General features: G+C 39.6%; 1 protein-coding gene across 1 annotated transcript in view; it reads left to right on the plus strand.

The window, feature by feature from the left end:
• The first annotated feature begins 472 nt into the window (after positions 1 to 472).
• NEK7 (NIMA related kinase 7) overlaps positions 473 to 26,481 on the plus strand; it is a 158,698-nt gene continuing 132,689 nt past the window's right edge. The window contains exon 1 of the mRNA XM_023247963.2: positions 473 to 605. The gene's annotated coding sequence lies outside the window, so the exon portion shown is untranslated. The remainder of the gene's footprint in view (positions 606 to 26,481) is intronic.

Consider the following 26,481-nt stretch of genomic DNA (forward strand, 5'->3'; position numbering starts at 1 on the left):
AATGGATAAAAGACAAGTTCTCAAAAAGCAGCCGACCCGGCCCAGAGAGAAGTTGGCCCCAAGTAAGGGAAGGGGGCGCGGGGGGGGGGGCAGATGGACACCCCCCCGCCCATCCCGCCAGGCCTGACAACAGGGAGCCACAAGTCAGAGGGACCCCCTCCGACGGCTTCGGCTCCAGCGCGGAAGCGGTGGGGCGCACTGCGCCTAGAGGAGGAGAGCGGGAGGCCGGGGCGCGCAGCCGGCGGGACCTGTGGCGCGGGACTCCGGGCGCGGGGAGGGGCCGGCGGCCGCCCCGCCCCTCTCCTCGGGGATGCCGGGATGTTTACACTCCTGACAGCGGCGGCCGCGGGAGGAGGAGCGGGAGTCTCGGGAGGATGGGCCGCCGCTAGGCTCGCACTCGGGACGCGCCTCTCCTTGCGCAGGGTGGGGGCCCGCGCCTGCAGCGTCCGCGGGGGCGGCGCGGCGGGAGGTGGCGATCGGCTCCTGGCCTCGCAGCTACAGCCCCCGGCCCAGCGGGCCTTTCCGCGGCGCCGCCTGGCCGAGCCGCACGCCCGCACGCCCCGGGTCCCTCGCGGGCAGGAGAACGGAAAACTCCCAACTTCCTGGTGAGTGGCTGCCGGGGTCTCGGGCGGCCCCGGCCGGGTGGGACTGCCTGCGGAGCCGGGAGGGGTGGGGGGGGGCAGGTCGGGAGGGCGCGGGGCGGCCTCCGGGATCCCCCCCGCCGGGGGAGGTGGGGCGGGGCGCGCCGCACTCGGGCTGGGTGGGGGTTTCAGTTCGGTTCGTTGGCAGTGGCGGGAGCGGGCGGCAGGAGCTTTGTGCCCGCCGGGGGCTCTGGCGGCCTCGGCCGCCGTGGGCGCCGCGGTAACTAAGAAACTCCGCGGCCACGGCGGCGGCGGCAACAGGTCTTTGGTTTCAGGACCCAAGGAACTTAGGCGAAGTCCCGCCTCCCACCCCCCGGCTGCCGCTCATTGGCGGCGTCGGTTATTTATCCCTCGCCGATTGGTTAAGTCCAGCTGTCAGGATTCGGCAGCAGCCAGATTTAGAGGAGTGAAGTTCACTGGAGACAGTGGGTGGTGGGAGCCGTGCAGCTAAGCGAGAAGCTGCAGTGGCTTGAGAAGTAGAGAGGACGGCGGACCTGTTGGAGAATGGGCTTTAGCGGGACCCTGTCAGGATTAGCAAATGTGACAGTGATTGCAAGGCAATAGAGAACTTTGCTGGTAATCGTGGTAATGGAAAAGAAATAGAGAATTGAGGCCAAGGCTAGAGAGACGAACGGCACCCCCCGAAAGAAAAATGAGTTGGCCACATTACCCAAGGACGGTGTCAGGAAGCAACACAACCTTGCAGATGCTGCAGTGAGATCTGAAGAAACTTCTTGTCTCTTTCCTGTATGTTGTAGGCCTTGGGAAATGATGTATCAAATAGATAAATCGTGTTCTCTCATAGCTGTAGTCCTTGTTAGGGATAAATACTAAAACTGTATTTATTTTACAATAAGATAGGCTCCCATCATGGGGCAGTTCTGGTGATGGAACTGAAAGTCTGAAACACATTACAAAAATGAAATGATTTTCCTCCTCTGCTGATCATAAAGATGCTGTTGAAAAAAATCAAATGCGTGTAGTTTGTAGAACATCATGTATCCATCATAACAGAACCACTGTGTCCAATTCTGCCTCCAAAGAGTTTGTAGTTTCAAGAAGTATGCACACTCCTTGCAGGTGATAGCTGTGTCTCTCGCCAGGTTGCTCTATGGGATAAAGTACAGAATGTATGTATGATAAACTTATTTTGTACAGGAGCTTGAGCTGTTGCAGGTGTGACCTGGTATTAGGGACAACTGGACAAAACACTGAAAACGGTGGCTAGTTAAACAGGAGATACAATGAACCCTGTAATACTTTGAAAGTGGCAACTCTTACTGAAGAGGTGCCGAGTTTTCTTGGCTTTAATGCTTGCCGAAGGCCAATGCACTTAAAACAGTTAACATAAAACTTAAACAGTTATCATTTACAGAGGAAGGAATTCTCTGCTATCCTCGGGAGATCCAGTCCACAGCTTGCTTAACTCCCCAAACCACAGCATCTTCTGTTTGGTCCTAGACTGGGAGCTTGTTGGGGTGGGGAAGAGATGTTGGAGCTTAGAAAAAATTGCCTCGTGGAGGAGTCAAACGGGCAGAAACTGTATGGGGACGTTGAGAGAGGAGGGCTCGCAAAATAAAGGGGAAGGAACCCCTAGTGGAGGCTGGCTGCTTTCTCTGGGGTGGGAAGCCCACGGACCCTTGGAGAGGTGCGGGCCTGAGATTCTGCTCTCTGCCGGGAGGCCCCGCCCTCTGCGGCACTGACGGCTTCCACAGCCAATAAGCGGCGAGGACACCGCGGTTCCCGCTCGGGAGGGCGGGTACTTCCTACCCCAGCCCTGGGCTCGGAGGAGGGAGAGAAAGTTCCTCCTGGAAGGATGTCTGCTGGTGGAGGGTTCCCAGTCTGAGGGATGAGAAATAGATACGTAAGAATCAAGGAGAGGAAGTTCCAATTTTCTCTGACCCGTCGTGTACGTCTCGTTTCATAATTGAGCTGCATCTTGGACTCACCACCGCGATTGAAGCTTTATAGTTGATAAGAAACGAAGGTGATCAAACTAAATGTCCAGGTGGACTCACAGAGTTTTACTCTGAAATTACCTGTAAACGAAAACCAGGGAATGTCAGAATCTAAACTGTTAAACTCTTCCACAATTACTTGGGAATCTTTCCACGGTTAAGAATCTTTATCAATTTAAAAAGGAAAGAGCGTGACTTCAGTGCAGTTTTATTCTGTACTCGGAACTACTATTCAGGCTCGTTTATGAAGATCATACCTGTAGCACCCTCCATTCCTTTTCCCACTTAGGCATTTTCCTGGCTGGACAATTTCAAGAGCTCTTTTCCAGTGCAATAAAACAGCACTTACTCCAAGAATGAGGAAAGCACGTCTGGTATGATGACAACATACTGGTGGAGGAGGGGAGATTTAAGGCCAGCTTAATAACGTACCCAAATTGTAAAAATCAGAATTGTCGTTTTAAATGACTGAAAGCGTGGTTATAGTTTGTGTATGTAAGTATTTAATCTCACGCTTCCCTCCCCTTCATCTTCCTGCTAGTTACAATAGAAAGTTTTGAGCTCTGATTTATTGCAAACATTCAAGTGCTCTTTTCTTCTCAACTAGTGTGCCTTTACTGAAATGTAGATTTCCTTTTTTTTTCCCCCATAAAGATGTGGTCTGAGATATCATTAGAGACGTCTACAGAGTTTCTAGAACCAAACTGTCTCATGTTTTAAAATGTATCTCTAGTGTTACTAAGGTAGCCACCATTCAGGGTATCTGAAAAGAGAGAATGGTGATTAAATGCAGTTTTGGAAAAGAAGTTGTTTAATTAGATAATAGGTTGCAAAACTCCTTTCAGGTTTGTTTCCTTTGATTTTTTTTTTTTTAAATAGGTTTTGGTATTTAAAAAATTTGCACTGTAGCTGCAGTTACACAAAGCAGCCCTCTTGTCTACATTCCTGGTTTCCTTCAAATTAAAATATTTGTCCTTTCAGGTATTTGCTCTAGAGTTTTGTGGGTGGAATTTTAGTTAGTACATTATATATAAAACATGGTAATATACTTAGTGTAATACTTGAGGATGTCTTGGAAATGACGTATGTGATTATTGTTTCTGTGAACTGCTTTATCCGCAATTACTTTATTGACATTTTCATAAATATATTGCTAGATGCTTTAAGAAGTGTTTCTTCATACTTTTGAGTGTTTCAGTTTAATTCCTCCTCCCCTCATTTTTGTAGGGAATATAGGTAAATTACATTTGGTTATAATTTTTTTTGTTTATGTTTTTATTTCATTTTTGAGAGAGACAGAGCGCGAGCAGGGAAAGAGCAGGGAGAGAGAGGGAGACACGGAATCAGAGCAGGCTCCAGGCTGTGAGCTGTCAACACAGAGCCCGATGTAGGGCTCGAACTCACAGACCGTGAGATCATGAACTGAGCCGTAGTAAAACGCTTAACCGACTGAGCCACTCAGGCTCCCCGATAACATTTGGTTATATAATTGTAATGAAATATGTTTATTTGCAGGATATAATGGCAGTTGAGAATTTTTTTTCACGTGTGTAAATGTATAACAATTCACTCTTAGAAAACTTCTAAACTACTTGTTCTTTATTTTTTTTTATTTTTTTTTTCTTAAAAAAAATTTTTTTTTTCAACATTTATTTTTGGGACAGAGAGAGACAGAGCATGAACGGGGGAGGGGCAGAGAGAGAGGGAGACACAGAATCGGAAACAGGCTCCAGGCTCTGAGCCATCAGCCCAGAGCCTGACGCGGGGCTCGAACTCACGGACCGCGAGATCGTGACCTGGCTGAAGTCAGACGCTTAACTGACTGCGCCACCCAGGCGCCCCTTTTCTTCTTTTGATGACTAATAATTTGATTACCACCGCATGTTACATATCTTCATAACATATTTTTTCATTCTGATGAAAACAGAGAATGTGTTTCACGGTTTTTAGTGAGCAGTGAGAATAAGGATGGCAGATGATCATGGAACATTTCTTTCTTTTTTCTTTTTCTTAGTTTATTATTTTGAGAGAGAGAGAGAGAGAGAAAGAGAGAGAGAGAGAGAGAGAGAGAGAGAGAGAGAGAGAGAGAGAGAGAAAGCACGAGAGAGAGCATGGGAAGGGCAGAGAGACGGAGAGAGAGAATCCAAGCAGGCTCTGCACTGCCAGCGCAGAGCCTGACTCGGGGTCTGGAACTCATGAACCATGAGATCATGACCTGAGCTGAAATCAAAAGTTAAATATTTAACTGACTGAGCTGCCCAGGGGCCCCGATCATGAAACATTTCTTATTTTTCTTGAGCAGGAAAACTGTAACATTTGTCAAAGTAACAGCTCTGCCATATTATTTATATAATGAGCTTACACAATGAACTGTTTTGTAATAGCTATCCACGGTGTTAATCAGAACAGGGTATAAATGAATGGAACTTATTTAATTGGTCTGTAAAAATTTAGAAATACTGTTACTTAATGGAGATAGACCTTTCTGTAAATCTTGCTATGGGTCTTCTGTTGATAATCAATGTAAGTGAGTAGTTAAGGGTAACTTTCTCGTTCCAGGCTGCTTTTGTATAGAACAGGGGTTTGTAAACTTTCTAAAGGACAAGAGAGTAAATGTTTCTGACTTTGTGAGCTGTATGGTCTCTGTCATTGGCTGTGTTCCAGTAAAGTTTTATTTGCACAAATAGGCTGGAGGCCCACCCCAGCTCTAGAAGATAATACCAAAGATTTAAATAAGATTCTAGACCTTTGATGTTTGGCTTGATGTGTATTTTCCACAGGAGTATTTCATAGCCTTTTTTGGTTCTTGGATGCTTGTGACAATCTCTTGATCTTTCCCAGTCCCCTCAGAATAATGCCCAGTTATTCATACCCCAATTTTGTGTTTCATCTCAGAGACTTCATAAGTCTTAAAACCTCTTTTAGATTTCTCTGCTTTTTCAAAGTTTTCTATCATTCTTTGCCTCTTGGGGTCCCCACACCTATCCTGTGACACTGAATGAATGTGCTCCTCTCTAGCTTCTCTCTTACTAAACCAAGGTGGAATCTGATGTCATATATTTAATCTTTGCTTGATTGACAGATAACACTTTAATATAAATGTATTTTGGTGTGTTTCTTTAACTCATAGTTTTTATTTTAAGCTGATTGGAATGACTGCTTCTGTTACTTTTAGGGGGAATTTCTGGCATGAGCAAGACAGTGGGCAGATTTCTTCTTCTTCTTCTTTTTTTTTTTTTTTTGTTTAGAAAAAATTGATGTAGTCTTTTATAAAAGACTTTCTCCCAGTTTAAAAAAATTACTGGAGAGGGCCTGAAGTCAGGGTGTATGTGGCTTGGGTTGTGTGTGGGATACCTCCTCCCTTTGTTTTAAGAATTGGCTGTAGGCTGACCTGGGTGCAGCTGTTGAGAAGCCAGAGAATGGAATGGAAAATGCAATGGCTTTGACATCACTCAGTGGAGTTTCCTAGCCCTAGCCAGGAGTGAGTTCTGGGTGTGCCAGAGTATTTGTCTCTCCGGGTAGCCAGGTAGGGCCTGGGGCATTCGAAACTTCCAGGCTGGTTGCCACCAGCTACAAGGAGCCTCTTTCCTTTATCCAACCCTGCTGCACAAATACTGATCATTTTCTGTGTTTACCATCATGTGAAAAAGACTAAGCCTGGGTTTGCCTCTTACTCTATGACCTTGGTTGAATTGCTTGATTGGTTGGGACTCCGGTTTTCTCAGCTCAGGTAAGATTGCTTTGAGGAATAAATGAAAACATCTATGTAAAGGTATGATAGTAGGCTCTAAGTGTTAGTTTCATTTCACCTATTTCTGTTTTTAGGACCTTCAGTGGTAGGAAACGCATCTGCTGTTCTCAGTTTCTTCTGATGACAGGCCCTGTTGCCCACTGTGCCTTAGGTCTGCTGTCTGTTCTGTGTTCTCTGCTTGAATTCTTCTTCCTCTCTGCTCTGTGATTTCCATATTCATAATTTACTGGTTCCCATGTTTGAGAATGTTTTTATGTTTTTTGGAGTATGGGGAGAAGGCATTCATCCTTGATTCCTCAGGCAGGAAAAAACACAAGAGGCTTGGGGGGGTTTATATTTTGGATAATGAAAAATGGGAGTTGCAAAACGATCCTTAAATACTAATTGAAAATGGCAAAATTAAAAATATTCTTTCTGGTAGTCTTACAGTTTGCTTTTTGTTATCGTGAGAATATTTTCCTCATATTCTCATATTTACCTGGCAGATTACTGTAATTTTTGTTGTGGTTGTAACCATAACAAAGCCACATATCCTCTACTACATTAGGACTGGGAAAATTGAACAGATATGTTTATGAAAAGTTGTTGTACTTCTAAAATGAAAGGGATTGCAAACTTTCCATTGCTTTTTATATCTAGCTGGTGGACCATACAGTAAAGTAATGTGATCTGTTTGCATACTGTCGTAAGGACACCAGAACTGGACAATAGGTAATTTGTTTTAGGAAAATGACATGCCCTTATTGCAAACACTTTATAGGCATGGTTTGTTATTTAACAAATACAAGTTAGTTGAAAGATATACAGAAAGGATGCTTATTGATGGTTTAATTTATGGGAGACAATTGATATTTTATTTTCAGTTTCTTATGGCAACGTACAAATTCACTTTTGTTTTCTTTACAGTCTGGTGTTAGAACACATTAAGAATAGTATGGCAGGGAACGTACTCAGTAAAAACTGGCATTTTTAACAATTTTCAACATATATTTAAAGTAAAGTTTTAATAAAGTTTCTACATTCGATAAATATTTTCATTGTTAAGTGTCATGTTGTTTTCAACGTGGCTTTATCATTTTATGACCTTGAGTGTTTAAAATACCAGCTGTTGATGAAGAGTTGTATTTTGTCAGGCAGTTCTCCTATCACTCCTGTAATCATTCTCTGTTTTTATAAGTAGGAAGGAATTTATGACATTGTATTTAATAGTATTTGATGGTTGCAGGGCAGGGGCTAGGGGTGGAGTTTGAGCTTCCAGCAAGGTTTCCCATTACCAGGCCACCAAGGGAGTTGCTGCCTCATCCCTGATCCTAAGGCTGCCAGTGGGACAGTGCACCGTCACCATCCTAACGAAGACACAGCCACAATAAGGAAGATACTGCTATTTTGGGGGCCCCCAGAACCATACTGTGACTGCCGTGGTCCAGGAACTGTATGCTCTGGACCCTGGCTCTTAACACCTATATTAGTTTCCTAGGGCGGCCCCAACAAATTACCACAAACTGAGTGGCTTAGTACAACAGAATTTTATTCTTTCATAGTTCTGAAGGTCGGATATTAGGAATCAAGGTGTGCATAGGGCCATGCTGTCTGTGAAGGCTCTAGGGAGAAGGCGTTCCATGCCTTTTCTTAGCTTTGGGTGTTGGCGGCATCCCTTGAAGTTCCTTGGCTTTAGACAGATATCACTGAAATCTCTGCCTCTGTCACATGGTGTTCTTACCGTGTGTCTCTGTATGAGTCTCTGGTACTCTTTTAAGGACACAGTTACTCTTACACTTAAGGTTTAATAAGCAAGATCTATACTTTGTCTTTTAGATTCATTACTGTACAGGTTTTTAGATTTCTGACCTTTTTGTTTTGAAGAGAATATTTTAAGTTTGTGCAGAAATTGTACCTAAGAGTTGGGGCGCCTGGGTGGCCCAGTTGGTTGAGCATCCTCTCTTTGACTTCAGCTTAGGTCATGATATCACAGTTTGTGAGTTTGAGCCCCACATTGGGCTCTGTACTAACAGAACAGAGCCTGCTGGGGATTCTCTCTCTCCCTCTCTCCCTGCCCCTCCCCTGCTCATGTGCTCTGTTTCTCTCTCTCTCAAAATAAATAAATAAAGAAAGAAATTGTACCTAAGAGATAAAGACACCCACATTATCGTGTACATATGTAATCTGTAGTTAGTATCCTAGTGCTGCCATTAAACAGCTCTTCTAAAATCAGGTTTTCCATTCACCATTATCATCCTGTGCTTCCCCTGAGGAGACCTTAAGTGCATGATTCACTACATCAGATGTTCTCAGAACTGGAAGGAAACTTATAAATTGTGTAAACTGACCTTTTCATTTATTGTGAAAATAAACTAAAACCTAAGGATGTAAACTTGCTAATCCATGCTGTGCTTGATTCCATAACAGTCAATATTGCCTTGTGTTACCTTTGTAACGTTTTCAATAGTAGGCGCATGATTTCTTCTTTTTTTTTTTTTTTTCACTCCTCCTGATTTAACAGAATATTGCTCTGTTCATGGTACGTGCTCAATAAAGACTTGCTGATGGGGTGATGACATTGTACCTCTGATTGCCCCTATCAGGGCCATGATTTAAGTCAGCGAATATTTGAGTGAATCACCCCTGCCTGATTGTGCAGGGGTGAAGTATTTCTTTCGCGTCTAAAGTGAGGAACAACAGGAGTGCTGTCTCCCTGGAGAGATATGGAGGCTACTCCTAGGAAGGAGTGCTTAGAGGCAGTAGATAGGAGAGTAAAGGCCAGAAAGTTCATGAGTGGTTGTTTGATCAATATTTCGTAAACACGTATTTCATTATATTAGACACCTTGATTCATAAAAGCCAGCCTTCATGTTGTTTGTCATCTTGGTATATTGAAAATAAATTGGATGCCCCTATTGCTTCTTGTATATAAGCCCAAAGTGTTGGGCAGTGCCACTGGCCAGTGTCTCCCTCTAGTTTCTTCTCTTGCTGTGGTTCAGAGAACATGACTGGTTCTGTTTCCTTTATTTCTGTAGTCATGTCTGTCTCTTAGAAGTTGGTTCTTGGGGCGCCTGGGTGGCGCAGTCGGTTAAGCGTCCGACTTCAGCCAGGTCACGATCTCGCGGTCCGTGAGTTCGAGCCCCGCGTCGGGCTCTGGGCTGATGGCTCGGAGCCTGGAGACTGTTTCCGATTCTGTGTCCCCCTCTCTCTCTGCCCCTCCCCCGTTCATGCTCTGTCTCTCTCTGTCCTAAAAATAAATAAACGTTGAAAAAAAAAATTTAGAAGTTGGTTCTCAATTTGTTTATTATATGTGTTTCCTATTTCAGTGAAAGTTCTGCTTTACAAAGCAGAATGATTAGAGATTAATCAAATGAATCCTAAAGGATTTATTTCATGATTTCTTGAAATAGTTACATCTATTTGTATAGTGAAGGTAATTTACAAAATATTTAGAGCTGTTTACGAATATATGGGTGATTTTTTGCTACTACCAAGACAAGTTATATTCTCAAAGCATTTGTCCTATGACTATGTTTCTCAAACTGTAGTCCTCAGAATGTCTGTGTCTGGAGATTCGGATTGGATAAGTACAAGCACTGACATTTAAAAACAAGTTGAGGGGCACCTGGCTGGCTCACTCAGTAGGGCATGAGACTCTTGCTCTCGGGGTTGTGAGTTTGAGCCCCATGTTGCGTGTAGAGATTACTTTAAAAAGACTGTGATGGGAACCTACATTTACAATAAGTAAGGCAGGTGTTCCTCAGGCCACACTGAGAAATGCCACGTGGTCTTTGTAAAAAATATTTTTTTAATGGAGAAAACTTTTGTTTATAATGAGAGCCCATTCCTACCGCTAGCATTTCTGGCTTGGGGTGTGCAGCCGCTTGGCACAGATTGTATCTAATGATTAGGCTGTTCTAGCATGGGTGCCCATGTCTCAGCTCAAATGGTGGATGGGTGATATTGAAATGATGCTTACAAAGCAATTAGAATCAACTAGATAAAGTATAAATATTTTGTAAATAAATAGTATGTATTTATAAATAAATATATAGTTTACTAGTATACTAGTTACAGGAGAGAGAACTTCACTTTAAGCAAGTGAAAGAAAATAGCATGTCTAGTGTTAGTTCTTCTATCCCGACAAATGGTCCCTTGTTAATGTACTGCTTATAGCGTAGGCTGTTCTCACCATTTTTGGCATTTCTACAGTATTTCTCTCAGCTAGGTGTGAAAGCTTACCACTTCCCTTACCTCTGAGATGGTTTGCTTTCTGCTTCAGGGCAAAAACCCTTTGCCTGCGCTCAGAGATTTTGCCTCCAGTGACCACTACCTCAGTCCTTCCTGTGGTTTTCAGTCCTGTTCCTGGGCTTGGCTGCACAGAGCTCTCCTGCCTTGCCTATCCAGCCACGCTGGAAAGTGTTCAAGAACATCATGATGAGTAACCTGTTCCTTTTTCCATGACTGTCTTATTTCCATTGATAACAAGTGTCTGATGCTTGAGTCGCTTCTAACTTCCCTTCTTGTCATTAGATACCGATCTTTGCATGCGAGTTGTGTTCTTTATTCAAGAAAACCTGCTTGGTCATTTAAAAACTACTTTCTATCAGTGTTTTTCTTTAACACCTTTTTCTTGATTTGTAGTTTATCAATCAATCCAGGCCCTTTTTGTTTATGACCATTTCTGCCCCCTTCTTTTTTCATATAGTAAGAAGAGGCAGCTTGACAAAGAAGGTATTGAAGTCCTGGATTAAGTTCAGGTTCATTTTTATATCTTTTCAAATGCCAAGCACAGAGTCTGATTCTTTGTGTGAGCTGAATTAATACTCAGAGAACTCAGTTTAAGAGTTGAATGTCTGGTTTAGGAGAGAGCATTGGTAGTGTGCTGAATGGTTCAGATAATATAAATGGAGCCTGGGCTCTAACGAGGCACTGACAATGTTGAGTTAGGATACGTTGGGACTCATGTCTCGCGGTGTGTGGTCCCTGAACAGGCAGTGCTCCCTTTCCTAGGCCATTTTTGTTCATGTGTTGAGTTGTCATCTTTTGAATGCCAGTATTTCTACAGTAAGGCCTGAATGCCCATTTTTCTTTCTTTCTTTTTTTTTTTTTTTTTTGTGAATTTTGTAGGGTATTTGCATATGCTGTTCAGAAGACAATCCAGTTGATTGGACAGGATTTGGTGTTAAACTTAGTTTCACAGTGAGGTGAGGTTTCTCTGAACTTGGAAGGCATACTTGTCAGAAAGCAGAGGGACAGACCATTTGATCTCTGGGGTTCTCCAGCATTTGTAAGATGAAAGAGTCCATGCTTCTGTTCACTTAATGGTTCTTTTTCTATTTGTTCCTTTATTATTCTCCCCATTTTCCTACTGGGTCCCACCAATTCACTGACTGAAGAACGAGAAATTCGGAGGTTGTTGGTAGGTAGCTGGGGGTGAGTAAAAAAATAATCTAAGCAAGATCTAGCTTTATGCTTTTAAAAATATTTCGGTTTTTATTAATTACAGAATATGGGAGCAGGCAGTGACCAAATACTGTATCATATTGCCTGGCTCACCTATTTTTAATGGCTCTACATTGGAACCGCTTTCAGACTGACCCTGACCTATCTGTCTAGATTCACTTCTTTATACTCTTTTATAGTTTGGTCACATCTGACCATTTACCTTTTTTTTTTTTTTTTTTTTTTTGGATACATTTTGTACCTGTGTGGCTTTATTGCTTTAATACGCTTTTCTTACTTCTTTTAGTGTCTATTTTCTACATTCCAGCTATTCAATCTCAGTATATTAAAATAATCTTCATCCTTTAAGGCTTTGCTCTAATATTATACAGAGGATATAAAGAAATCTTTCTTTTGCTTCTTTAAGCTTTTAGTACCTATTGACTCTCCCTGTAGTTACTTATCTTAGCTTCCTTCCTGGAATGTAAGTATCTGGAAGGTGTGAATCATGTCCTGTACATATTTGTGTTTCCTGCAGGACTTAGGACCATTTTTGTCACAACTGGCCATTCAGGGAATGGCAGATGCCTGCATCCCAGTGATGATGTGGGACAGAAAGTCTGGGCAGATCCTAGAATGAAAGAACGTCCAGAACAATTGAGTAATTGGTTTCAGGGAAGTCTGTGCTGGATGCCAGGCACATGTCCCTGTAAGGCCTGTAGGGCATAGTGTGAGGAAGGTCTTACTATGTGATATAAAGGTCTGATCTGTAAGTGGTAAATGTTGAGGTATTCAGTGATCTAGTGCACGAGTCTGGGTTTGGATTCTGCAGTCTGAAAGATCTCAGAATAGGATGACATGGGAACCAGGACTAGGAAAAACAGGGGTATGCCAGACGTGAGGTTGATGGAAGTGAAGAGGAATTATGGAGTAGAGACAGAGGGAAGTTTGGCAATTAGGCACAAGTTAGAGGCTCAGGCAACAAGGAAGAAGGGTCTGAGTTCCTGGAATTAGGACTTGAAGTTAAAATGGGCCAGCAGTCGGATTAAATTGATTTGAGGCTGATTTACTAAATGTTTACTAGGTATCCTTATGTTTCCCTTCCTTAGGGGCAAGGCCATTCCTAGTTCAAGTTAAGTGGGTGTGGCTTTTGGTAAAGGGGGAGCAACTTCTCTCTGCCCATAAAAAGTGCTGACTGCATATTTGTCAGATGAATCCTGTTTTGATGTTCTAACCATCCTCTCATGAAGAAAATATTGAATGGAGTTAAATAAGAAATAACTAGCTTAATACTGGAAATTAGTCCTCTCTTGAGAATAATTACTAAGTGGGAATTGATGAGGGTTATTGTTTGATTTGAGGCCATCAGATGCTGCCATAGAGAAAAATTGTTCCACTTCAAAATAGATACGTTTTATTTAGTAGCTTTTCATAGCTTTCATTGCTGAAAGTTAAAAAAAAAAAAAAAAACAATCACAATGTCAATAATTATTTTTAAAAGCATATAAAGGACTTACAAAAAGGCCTATGCCAAGAGTACCAAAGATGTACTATGTATTCATGAATTGATGAAGAAGCACATAAAAAATGAGCCTGGAATGATACCCAGATACTGCATTATGAAAGGCCTTGCATACTTACTAAGAAGATTGGCCTTCTCCTCTCCCTTAATGTGATTGTAAAGAGTTACTTGTACCTTTATGTTTTCAAAGTTTGATTTTAATAGCGATAAAAGCTATAGTGCTTTGATATCTTTTTACTTGGTTCTTAGTTGGTCATAAATCCATCAGGAACGAACGTCAGAATTGACTCAAGTTTACCATAAAGGCAACTTCAGGTAGATTTGTTAAAAAAATGTGGTAAGAAAAATATATTAAGGGATGTATGAAAAAAAATAAGTTTGGACTTGAAAATCTAGACTTTGGTGATAGTATGTGTATACTTTAAATTTACCAAGAAAGGGGCACCTGGGTGGCTTGGTCGGTTAAGCGTCCGACTTCGGCTCAGGTCATGATCTCACGGTCTGTGAATTTGAGCCCCGCGTCGGGCCCTGTGCTGACAGCTCAGAGCCTGGAGCCTGTTTCAGATTCTGTGTCTCCCTCTCTCTCTGCCCCTCCCCTGTTCATGCTCTGTCTCTCTCTGTCTCAAAAATAAACATTAAAAAAAAAATTAAAAAAAAAATTTACCAAGAAAAAGTGTTACTTTTTTTATAAAAAGAACTTACTGTAGCATATACTTTTTTTCCCCCCTTTTAAAATTTAGGATTGAGTTAAATTTATTTAGGTATTTACATCTTTGTTCAATCTATGCTTTTTTTTTTTTTTTTTTTTTTTTTTTTTTTTTTTATGATCCACCCTCAACACCTCCTACCCACTTCTAGGTGGGTTTTTTTCTTGCTTAAAATCCTTCACTTACTATCTTTGGAATAATTGACAATCCTCTAGTCTCTTAAAAGCATGACTTGGGCCTTGGCTCTTGCCTCTGATGCTCCTGTCTTACCTCACTACTTGTAGTTCCCTCATCACTCCCTGCTTTAGTCAGGAGTGTCCTCCCTCTTTGTTGCCTGGTTGGCTCCCATGCATTGTTTAGAACTTGCTTCCAGTGTCTCCTCCTCAACGTCTTGCTAACCTGACAGCCTGTTTTGCCATCTTTCTTGCCACCTGGGATGGTGTCTGTCAGAGTACTTGCCTCCTTATGCTGTAAAAGTCTGTTTCTCCCTCTCTCTGTCTCTCTCTCTCCCTCTCCCTCTCCCTCTCTCCCTCTCTCCCTCTCTCCCTCTCTCCCTCTCTCCCTCTCTCCCTCTGTCTCCCCTGGGAATAACTTGAGGGATCTGAATTGCCGGGATCTATTTTGTCCTCCCAGCAGCTTTGGTAGACACCTCAGTTGGCTGAAAAGCTGACCCAATGCATGAGTTGGAGAAGATAAGAGAGAGGAGGAGTCTAGGATAGCCCCCAGTTTTGGCAGGGGCTCTGAGTAGATGGTGGTGCCATTTATTGCCAGTTCTAGCACCTTTTTCTCCCTACCCCTCTCACCCCCACCTTTGAGTAGCCGTGGCTCTTTATTGAGATGAAATAAAGAAATTAGAGACTTAAGTTTCTTGAAGATTCTTAGGACATTTTATTTATGTCATGGTAGGAAGGGTGGGGGTATATTTGCCTCATTGAGGAAGGGTGGGGTTATATATAGATGGCTATCACTGAGCATGAAGAAGTAGTCTTTCTTTCTTATTGGAATATTTTCTCATTCTCTTGCAATTTTGACTGTCTTTGTAGTCTTTAATAAGCAGTTGGAATATGATCATGAGTGTTAGGCAGGACAGACTTTGTCCCAGTATGGTTTTAGAAGCCTTCTCATATATTACACAAAATGTGCTTGCAGCTGGCCTTTACATGTCGTTTTGGTGTTAAGATAATCATATAGGGCCTTCCATGCAGAGTACCTACAAATCAAATGGCTATCAAAATCATATAAATTCCTGTTTGTTGACTAGGGAAAGTGAGAGTTGAAATTCTCTAAGACATAAGGGAATACAAGTTTTGCTTTAGTTATAAAGATGTCATAGTGCCTGATGCTGATGAAGAACAAAGTAGAAATCTTAACCAGATCAACTTAGAATTCAGAGTCCTGTTATTGAAGCAGAGAGTAGAGGATAACTTGTTCTGTTCTCATTGAATCTACATTCATCAAAGCTAACTGAGTGTGGTGGGAGGAGGAGGCCTCTCATGTTGAGTTTGGGCTGTTTATGGGATATACAGGTGACCCTATATCTAGGCAGTTGGTTATATGGGGCTTGAGCTCAGCAGAGAAGTCTGGCCTGGGGTAGAGCTTTGGCGTCATCACTAGAGAGGGGGCAGTGGATTATGCGTGGTAGCAGGTGAGTCTGTCTAGGGAAAGTGTGTCGGGGGTCCTGTTCATCCTTGTTCACTTAAATGGGCAATTTCATTAGAAGGTAAATAAATTCTCTGGGGCGCCTGGGTGGCGCAGTCGGTTAAGCATCCGACTTCAGCCAGGTCACGATCTCACGGTCCGTGAGTTCGAGCCCCGCGTCGGGCTCTGGGCTGATGGCTCAGAGCCTGGAGCCTGTTTCCGATTCTGTGTCTCCCTCTCTCTCTGCCCCTCGCCCGTTCATGCTCTGTCTCTCTCTGTCCCAAAAATAAATAAACGTTGAAAAAAAAAATTAAAAAAAAAAAAAAAGAAGGTAAATAAATTCTCAATGAATACTGGGAGAAACTAAAAGTCAGTTCGTGTTGCTGTCTGACTTTAGTTCTAAGTATAATATGTAAGGTATTTTCTTGTGAAAACCCAAATAATACTGTTTCTATGATGTCTTTCTAAGATTTTATCATTCTTTAGTTAGAAGAATGGATTTTCACAGATTCAGAAGGTTTCCAAAAATAAAATTAGGTTGATGTCCTCAATTATGTAACTCTGTTTTAGTGTTTGTAAGTCTATAATCACTATTAACTCAATTTTCAATTTTTGGGGGGAGTTTTTTATATTTAAAGTCTGTCATATAAACTTCTAGGTGGCGTCTGATAAACAAACACCATTATGTTTGTGATTCCTACTATTAATTTAAAGTAACAGTCTTTATTCTTCGGAGGATATCTCCGGAAAGATCACAGTTTCACTTAATAAGTGTGTCAGAAAAAGTGCATTTATTTCCAGTATATGTTTGTGTACATTAAAAGACATACGCACACAGTTTGGCATGATGTTGTGGTTTGTGGAAAAGAGCAAGAGAGCGATTACAAGATGGTGCAGGTCAGGATTGGAATAACTTGGCAGAGTTTGGTGAGAAAGTTTGCTTAGCAGCTGCCTGTGTTAACTTTGTATAATTCATTCAAAGACTAGTTCGGTTCTGTGATATCAAGAATAATATAGCAGCAACTGAGTTCAGTTTCTTAGAAGGTAAATTTTAAAGGACAAAAATATAACCTTGTACGTACTTGTAGTAAGTACACTGAAGAATCTTTTTATTAAAAGTTGGGACAGTTTTGTGTAACCTGTGAGTGAATGGCTTTTACATGTTTGCTTTTTCTCCACCTTTCTTAATTTTCTCTTAATTTGGTTTGCATTGGAAGTCTGCACAGTAAAAAAGAGATCAGGCAGATCCAGAGATACAGTTGTTATTCTTCTTTCTCTTTTTTTTTTTTTTTTTTTTTTTTTTTTTTTTTTGAGGGAAGAAGAGGGTGGGCAGGAGGAGGAAAAGGCGGGAGTTTCCCTAGAAGTAAAGTAACATGCTGGCTTTGTTTTGTTAGACATTGATTATGTCCCACTAAACCTAATTATCCATTAAACAGACTCTGTTGTTATGACTGATTCAGATCTCAAGAATGTTGTGGGGGCCTAAGTAAGGGCTAAATGAAAAAGTTCACTGGAGATGACACCAGAGGACCTGAGAATTACCTTACCACTTAGTTCTAGGCCTCAATTTACTTGTTTAGTGTTTAGGAGCATCCAAAAAAAAAAAGATAGGAAATCTTTTAGAACTATTTTATGGTTACTGTAAACTGTAGTATATAAAGAAAAAGGGTTTTGGAAGTTCAGGAATAATCAGTGTATAGAACAGTGGTAAAAGGGTAGGTATGTGAACAAAATGAATAAACAGCAGTTAATAAGCTTTATAAAATATGGGTAAATTGTAAAATCGTGCGTTAATTCAGAAAACTCTATTAAAATTTCTCTTTATTTCAATGAGAAGTGTTTTTAATTTTTTTGTGATGAGTTTTTGGTTAGTGAGTCCTTGTTACAGACCAAAGTCTATTAAAACAAATGACCTTACAATAAATAATTCATACAAATGAAGCATTTCCAACTACTAGCCTGTATTCCATAGGGCCTTATCAGCTTTGTTATGCTAGAATTCATCAGTATGAATTATTTAGCACAAGGAATTCAGCAGAATGTTTTTTATAACCAGGTTGAGAAGATGGGTCCAACCATTTATCTTAGCTCTTTATGTACGTCAGTCTTTTGCCGTGGGTGGTAGAGTGCAGTTGCCATGATTTTTCTGGTGTAGTTGGATAGTTAGCTTAGTAATCATGTGCTTTTGCCAGGCTTTAGTTGTTGTTATGTGAGTAACTGAATGACGTGGCAGAAATATAAGGGAAAATTAATTGTATTTGTAATGGCATCCTATGTCTACAGTTAAACTAAACAAATAGAAAGTCTATCAAAAGTTTTTTGGGCAAAGTTCTTTGAATGGCTGAGTAGGGATCACTTGTCTTTTACATCCTTTTAGGGAAATTCTTCTGTTACAGCTAAGCAGAAAAAAATAATACTGTCTTGCATTTGTGTACCACTTAACACTTTTGAGAAGCATTAATATTTTATTCTTCCAGCTATTTGTTTACCATAGAAAGTTCCCTGTATTTGTTACTCTAGGATAAGGATTTGAGACCTTGCTCTGTCATCACATGCTGTGTGCTTATTATGAACTTTAGAGGGAAGTAAACTGAGACCTAGGGAGGATAACTAGTTTTTAATTATTCAGAAGTAGATGCTCATATAAATTTGAATTAATTACATCCTGATTGTTAGACTTGTATTGTTTATAGCTTCTTATTTTCTAAATTTGATCATTCAACAAGTATTTATTAGGCCTTAATATAGTAGAAGGTACTGGAGGTCGAAAAAAAAAGGAGGAAGAAATAGATTCTGCTTTTAAGTAGTAGTTGCTAGTGGAGTTAGTGATTAGGACCTCTGTTGGACAGGTAAGTTATTCACTAGAATACATTAAGACAAATACTTACGGTACTTTACAAAGGGCCACTTGATTACAAAGCAAGGTTGGCCAGGCAGACTAGCTGGGAATGGTGTTTCAGTAAAATGACCTGTCCTTTGTCAGAGGCACGTAGGTATGAAATAGCCTAGAATTTGGAGAAAGTACACATGGCTATTAAGACCAGACTACTGTATTTATAAGAAGGAAAGCACTAGCAAACAAGAAACATGGTTAAGAAAAGTGTGTCTCATTCATTAAAGAATTTTAAGCAGGAATATGCCATAATTAGACTTTCATTTTAGATAGACCATTACAGTGAGTGTATAGAGTAGGAATTTTGCTGAAGTCAGGCAAAATATTTAATAGGTTATAATAGTAGCAAGAATCAAGGTTAGAGTGGGAGAGAGCCAAAGCATAAGAGACTCTTAAAAACTGAGAACAAACTGAGGGTTGATGGGGGGTGGGAGGGAGGGGAGGGTGGGTGATGGGTATTGAGGAGGGCACCTTTTGGGATGAGCACTGGGTGTTGTATGAAACCAATTTGACAATAAATTTCATATATTGAAAAAAAATAGTAGCAAGAATCATGAAGGTCTGGGATATGCAGAGAGATATTTGGGAGGTAAAATTAATAAGGGACATAGGGAGGTGAGTGAGGGAGTAAGAGGTTCTGACATGATGTAGGAACTATATGGGATGACTGGATGGCAATGACATTCACTAAGAAAGGGAATACAGTATAGAATGGGTTTGAGGTGCTCAAGATCTTAGACATTTCTGTTTTGGCAATCAGGCAGAAAGATCCAGTAGAGCTGGAAATGAGATTTTGGAGCTACTGGTTCATAAATCATCAGTATGTAGGAGGCAGGTTATGTGCCAGCTAAAATGCATGACTATTGATTTAAGTAATCAAGGGACTAATCATTAAAGGAAACCGGAGCACGAGAATAAGCTGAATTACTTATTGATCATAGAACAAAAGATGCATTTTGTGTAGAAATGAAAAAAGCAGATGAAAGAATATTGTATCGTGCCCTTTATAGTGGTGATTCACATTGCTAACTTGATTTATTTCAAGGTGGTACTAGATTAAGTAGTAGCAAATACATACACACTTCCTCACCAGCAATTGAACATGCACACTTCTTCACCAGCAATTGACAAAAGTCACTGGAACTAGTATTTTTACCCAAGAAATTGGAAAGGATCAAAGTATTCTCTTTGAGCACTTTGGACACAGTAATGCAAAATGCAAGGAGTAATGGAGCAGAGAACAAAAAACACAAAGGGTTGTGGCCAAAAAATTGTATACGCAGCCAAATTATGGTTCATGTGCGATGAAAATGGAAGGGTACTTTCAGGTTTTCAAGGATTAGAGAAAATGTATTGCATATGTGCCCTTGAAAAAAATTTTTTTTAATGAGAAAAAGACAAATGAGAAAAGTCAAAAGTAAGAGTTTGAGAAAAGGACATCTTTGTCCAAAAGCACTGGGAATAAACACGGAAACAAATTAAATGTAGAAGCAAGACTAAACAGTTGTTCTGCAAGATTGGAAATAGTGCAGAGTACCAGAAATAACTTACAAAGGTAGGTTGTGGTTATGAGACTTCTAATCTAAGAACTTGGGGATGGAGCTTTAGGGGAAAGTGTACCGGCATGCTCAGTCCTGGGCCAACCAGGATCCGATTGTGTATCATTAATATGAATTTCCTTTTTCCTTTGATAACTGGCCAAAACTGGTTAAAGATGGGCAATAAAAAAAATCTGGGAAGTCACCGTTAGTAGAATTTAAAATAGGAGAGGATTTATGTTTGTTTTCTAAATGGCTAGACAAGATTAGGGATTATGGCAAGAGATGAAAAAAAAAATCAAGGAAACAAAAAACAAGGTTTTAAAAGACAAGTGTCAGTAAAACAATTTACATATAGTGTATTAAATTTCTCTTTTAAAAGACTGACTCATACTAAAGCACAGTCTTCAACTATGTGCCCTTTCAAAAGGTATCCTTGGAACAAATAAACCTGGAAGGGTTAAAATAAAAAAGGTAGGTCAAGATTAATAGGGAAGACACCACAGAAAAATCGGACGAGTAACAGTATGAATTCCAAAGTAGAATTTAATGAAGATAAATTTAAATTTAAATAATTTAATTAAGTTTAAATAGTATAAAGAACAGGTTTTTTAAAAAAATGTCTATTTATTTTTGAGAGAAAGCACAGGTGGGGGAGGGGCAGAGAGAGGGAGACAAAGAGTCTGAAGCAGAGAATCTGAAGCAGGCTCTAGGCTCTGACCTGTCAGTGCAAAGCCTGACGCGGGGCTCGAACCCTTAAACTGCAAAATCGTGACCTGAACCAAAGTCAGATACTTAACCGACTGAGCCATCCAGGCATCCCAAGAACAGTTTTTTAAATTGACTGAAGATGTAATGACTTAAAAGACCAATAACTATGGGAGAATTAAAATTCTAGGAGTTGTCTTCATAACAAACTTCTAGGCCTGTTTTTTTACATTTTTACTTTTTAAAATTAAATGAACAGGGAGAATCTTCCTATTCATGCTTTTGAGTATAGTCTTAATACCAAAAATCGGACTGAAGGAGAACCTTTAGATCAACTATTGACCGAACTTTATTCAACAGATTACTAGAGTCGTCCTAGATATTAATAGAAATTCTGTGGAAGAATATTGTGGCTAGACAAGTTTGGAAAAATCTGCATAAGGTACTGTTTTGGAGATTCATAGCGCACTGTAGCGCATTAGGATCCCTGAGAAGTTTAGCTCAGTATTTTACAGGTTCCTATTTTTTTTTTTTTCTTTGTTTTTGGGTCGTGGAATATCAGTGAACAGTTTCTGGGATCCTGGTGTTTTAAGGAACAGAGTTTGGAAAACGCTTGAGTATTGCTGACAAGTCTGTAATAAAATTAAGACTAATGGAACAGTTAAAGAATCATTAATCATGACTAAGGAATTTTATTTAAAGATGGTTTAATGGAAAAGATCTAGTTATATGACTCATTACCTCATTTGGTTCAGTAAGAAAACTTGTATGAAAAGCTTAGTAGAGCAGAAAATCATTTGATATCATTTGATACCTGTCCCCCCCCTTAATATAAAAAAGCCTCTTAGAAAATTGTGAATATCATTTGGTATGGAATATAGTCAATATCATAATTTACTGCAATTCCATAGAAGTTTGTCCTTATTACTTCTTGTTTGCTATATTTTAAGTTCTTTGAGGGTAGGGAATAAGTTGATTTTTGTATATTTTTTGTCACCTGTTCTGATACAGAACCTTGGATTATAAGCGTTCTGTAACTGTTTCTTGAGAACATTTGGAAGCATATCCTTATGTAATTTTTAGATTAAAATGAGTTTAAAAAATATTTTTCTTCCTGTTTTAAACCTTTTTTTTTAATGTTTATTTTTGAGAGAGACAGAGTGTGAGTGGGGGAGGGGCGGAGAGAGAGAGAGAGAGAGAGAGAGAGAGACAGACAGACAGACAGACAGACAGACACAGAATCCAAAGCAGGCTCCAGGCTCTGAGCTGCTGGCATAGAGCCCTACATGGGTCTCGAACCCACGAACTGTGAGATCATGACCTGAGCTGAAGTTGGATGCTCAACCAACTGAGCCACCCAGGCACCCCAGTGTAAAATATTTTTGAAAGTATAAGCCATACACGTTTTTAAGCGTAAAACATGAGTTTTCAAAACTGAAATAGATACTCCTCAGTATGGGCCTTAATGTTTGCTTTATTTATTTATCCAACAAGCTTTGAATTCTCAAATGGCTTTAAATTTGGTTAACAGGTAACAGGAAATTTATAAAGATTATTGAACATTAAAGGGGTATTATAAATACTATTTTAAAAAAGGATTCTGTTTTTTTATGGCTGAATAATATTCCATTGTATACATTATGTAGTTATATGTATGTAATAATTATACCAGTTATATAAATTAAAATGGTGCTATGAACATCGGAGTATAGATATCTTTTCAAGTTAAGGTTCGTTTCCTTTGGATATATTCCCAGAAGTGGAATTGCTGGATCACATGGTAGTTTTGTTTTTGATTTTTTGAGGTTCCTCCATCCTCCATTTTAATTTTTGAGGATTTTACAAAGTGGCTGTACCAATTTACAGCCCCACTCTCATTGCGCAAGAGATCCTGCTTCTCCACACCTAAGCTGGCATTTGTTAGCTCTTGTCTTTTTGATGATGGCCATTCTAACAGATATGAGGTGATATATCTCATTGTGGTTTTAATTTCCATTTGCAACAACTTGGACTTGGATGGACCTTGAAGGCACTATGCTAAGTGAAATAAATCAGAGAAGGACAAATACGGTATGGTCTCAGTTATGTGTGGACTCTACAAACAGACAAAAACAAAACAAAAAGCAACCAAATACATAGAACAAGGGATTAGACTTGTGGTGACCTGAGGCAGAGGAGGAGGAATTGGAGGAAAGTGTTCAGAAGTTATTACCACCTTCCAGTTCAAGATAAATGTTAGGCATGTAATGTGCAACTTGACTATAGTTAGCACTATATAGGAACATTTAATATTAAAAGAGTAGATCCTAAGAATTCTCATCACAAGGAGAATTTTTTCTTCTTCTTCTTCTTCTTCTTCTTCTTCTTCTTCTTCTTCTTCTTCTTCTTGCTTTTTATTGTATCTAAATGAGATCATTGATGCTAGCTGAAACTATTGTGGGAATCATTTCACAATATATGTAACTCTGCCATACTGTGCACCTTAAACTTACACAGTGACGTGTGTCAATTATTGCTCAATAAAACTGGAAAAAAACAAACAAACAAGGCTTATCCTGGCCAGAAGTATTATCCTTGGTGAAGCAGGATGTGTAAGGAGGACTCTCATAATGGCAGAACTGTTTGTTCATGTAGGAAAATCGAGGGATTGGGGACCTGAGGCTGGTTCAGAATTTTCCAGGATGTGGTTGGGTTTTTAGCTAACCACACTTTTTCTATGGTCTTAGGAGTGCCTTTCAGCCCATGAAACCCTAGCCTTGAATTTGGCTTTACTGGGCTTGAGAAAATTTCATTCATATGCAGATTTCTGCATTCTTTCAATTTCCAGGAAGAAGCTGCAGTTAACGCTGGGCTTGGAGAGCACGTCTGCCTGTGTCTGTGTGTGAACGCACCAAATAGCCTGAATGTGATACGGATTTATAGGAGTCAGGAAATCTGAGTTCTAGTATTTTCTTCTTTTCTAATCTTGGATAAGTCATATAATTTTTTTCTCTTTCGAGTTTTCTTATCCGGAATCTGGAAATTCTTTCCCATTCACTCCACTGTGACGTTCTGAGAGGATATCTGTGAAAACTTTTTTAAATGTACAAAAACTATTAAGTTTAAGCTGTCAGTAAAACGTATGGGTACTCATTTTGCTGGAAGAGTCATGCAAACACAGAAGTTGGAGACTAAAAATCATGGCGATAGGGAAACATGAAAATCTTTTTTTTCCTCCTTTTCCTTTTGGGTTTTCAGTTACAAATTAAGAATGCAATTTTAACTAACATTTAAAAGCCTTTGCATTACAGAGAGAAAATTAATCTACACTATAGTTGGGTAATAATTCAGAATCAGTATTTACATTGCTAACATTTTGTTACTTACTGTCAAGTGTAATTTATTCAGGATATACACTGAAACCTGTTGTTTTAACTCTGCAGCTAGATGAAAATACGACAAAAGAGGTTTGAATGAGTTTTCTTTTTGGTAACAGTTTGCTTGAGGAATGGGCAGGCTTTTCCTCACTTGACAGATGGTAAAGGAAGGGCCTTGAGAAGGCAAATGGATTTCCTAAGCTTGCATTTACTGGGTGATGATAGAGTCAGGACTAGAATTCATAATTTTTGTTGTTACCTAACATATTTTTCCCCTTTGGGTACAGCATTTTCTTGCTGATAATTATGACCTTGTAGTAATTTTTGGTAATTATCATAATCTTTTAGGAAGAGAGTCAAATGATGTGTGGCTTTTGCATATCGAATTAAAGAATCACAGTGAGAACCTACAATAAGAGGACATAATTTTCGTTTTTAGAAAACAAATTCTCAGGCTTACTAAATAATTTATGTTCATATAGTTTGTTTACTAAAAGTGTGAATTAATAATGGGCTTAAAGCTCACACTTTTTCAATGTTGATTTATGATAGGGAAAACTGTATAAAATACTTTATGTAATGATGCTTTAAACATACATTCATAAAATAATTGACTTTTAATATCAGAGAAATATCTGTATGGGGAAAGTTAAAAGGATAAGTTATGAAACTGAGAATGTCACCTATTTTTTTATATAGTTTTCCATTAACACTATTATTTAATTTTTTAAATGCTTTTTATTTTTGAGAGAGAGAGAAACACACACACACAGAGTGGGGGAGGGGCAGAGAGAGAGGGAGACACAGAATCCGAAGCAGGCTCCAGGCTCCAAGCTGTCAGCACAGAGCCGGATGTGGGGCTTGAACTCACTAACCGCGAGATCACACCTGAGCGGCTGTCGCTTAACCTACTGAGCCATCCAGGTGCCCCGAGTTTTCCATTAACTTTGAAAATATGGTAGTTTCCATGTTACTTTGATGAGATAAATAAATTGGAATCTTAGAGTATCATATCATCTTTAAATAGTTCAGAAAACAACAAACCCAGGAGCATTAACTTAGGTGTGTGTGTGTGTGTGTGTGTGTGTGTGTGTGTGTGTGTGTGGTCAGCTATACACTTGATATGTCATTCAAAGCAAATCAACCCTTTTCCCTTCTTGGTATTTTATGTTTCAAATCAATTGATCATTCATGGACTGTTTCCAATAGTGCTCTCTTCTATGAAGATTTTAATTAAGGGATCTCTTAGGAATTAATCATGCATTGCTAGGAGGCTCAGCTCTTGGGTGGTAACTAATCTATAGATGCTGCTTCACTTGAATTAAAAAAAAACTGAATTTATACAACATGACTTATTTATTTCAGGAGAAATTAGAATTGAGTAGACTTTTGAGACTGAAAGGAACTTTGGAGATCATATAATCCAGTACCTTAATTTGATATTTGAAATAACTAAAGCTCAGAGAGATTGATCAGATGTCACAAAGAAAGTTTTGGTAAAAGTGGGTTAAAACCTATATCCTCTGTATCATATCCTAGTGTTTTTTCCCTTATATTATTTGTTATGTTTGTGAGATTCTTCTCAAGAACATTGATAAGACTACCAAAGAAGTAAACAACAACAACAACAACAACAACAACAACAAAAATAAAGTTCTAAATGAGTAGGGTTACAGGATTCTTAGAGTTCATTCAGTGTCTCCTGGACGGTGGACTAATCCACAAATTGAATTTAAACTATACTTTAACATTTAACAACATAAATCAGTTTCTTGAAAATAACATGTTAAAAGGTAAGTGCTTGAATTGAAGTAGAGACCTTGTTAAACTATGTCAGTTAATGAAATAATTGCATTTGTGAAGACACTTTTATATTTTAATATAAAAATGATAAGATGTGCTATTTTAAAATGTCTATATGTTTGACATATTAAACAAAATATGGGTGGGTGTTCTTCAAGCTTATCTCTGATGGAAATAAAGAGAGAAATAATCAAAAGATAGGCAATGAGGAAAAGTAAATAGACTAATATCAGAATAATCAACTTCTAAATACTTGACTGTAATTAACATTTTTGTCTGCAAAACTGTAAATCCCAGAAGAATTAGAGATGTCTATAATCTGATGGTCAGCTTTCATTTTGGGAGGTGTTGTTGGATATACATTAATGGTTTTACCATTCTAGATATTTCTCTTTTGTTTAATCATATATTAAATAATAAGTAGATCAGTTTGGCCTCTATTTCTAAGTGGCCATGGCTGTTTTAATCTCAGGCTTTGAAATGGAAAGAAAGGAAATGGGTGTGAGTAAATGTGTTAAATGTATGTGAGAGAGGGAGAGAGA

Source organism: Felis catus, chromosome F1 (genome assembly GCF_018350175.1).
Source record: "Felis catus isolate Fca126 chromosome F1, F.catus_Fca126_mat1.0, whole genome shotgun sequence".
Classification (NCBI taxonomy): Eukaryota; Metazoa; Chordata; class Mammalia; order Carnivora; family Felidae; genus Felis; species Felis catus.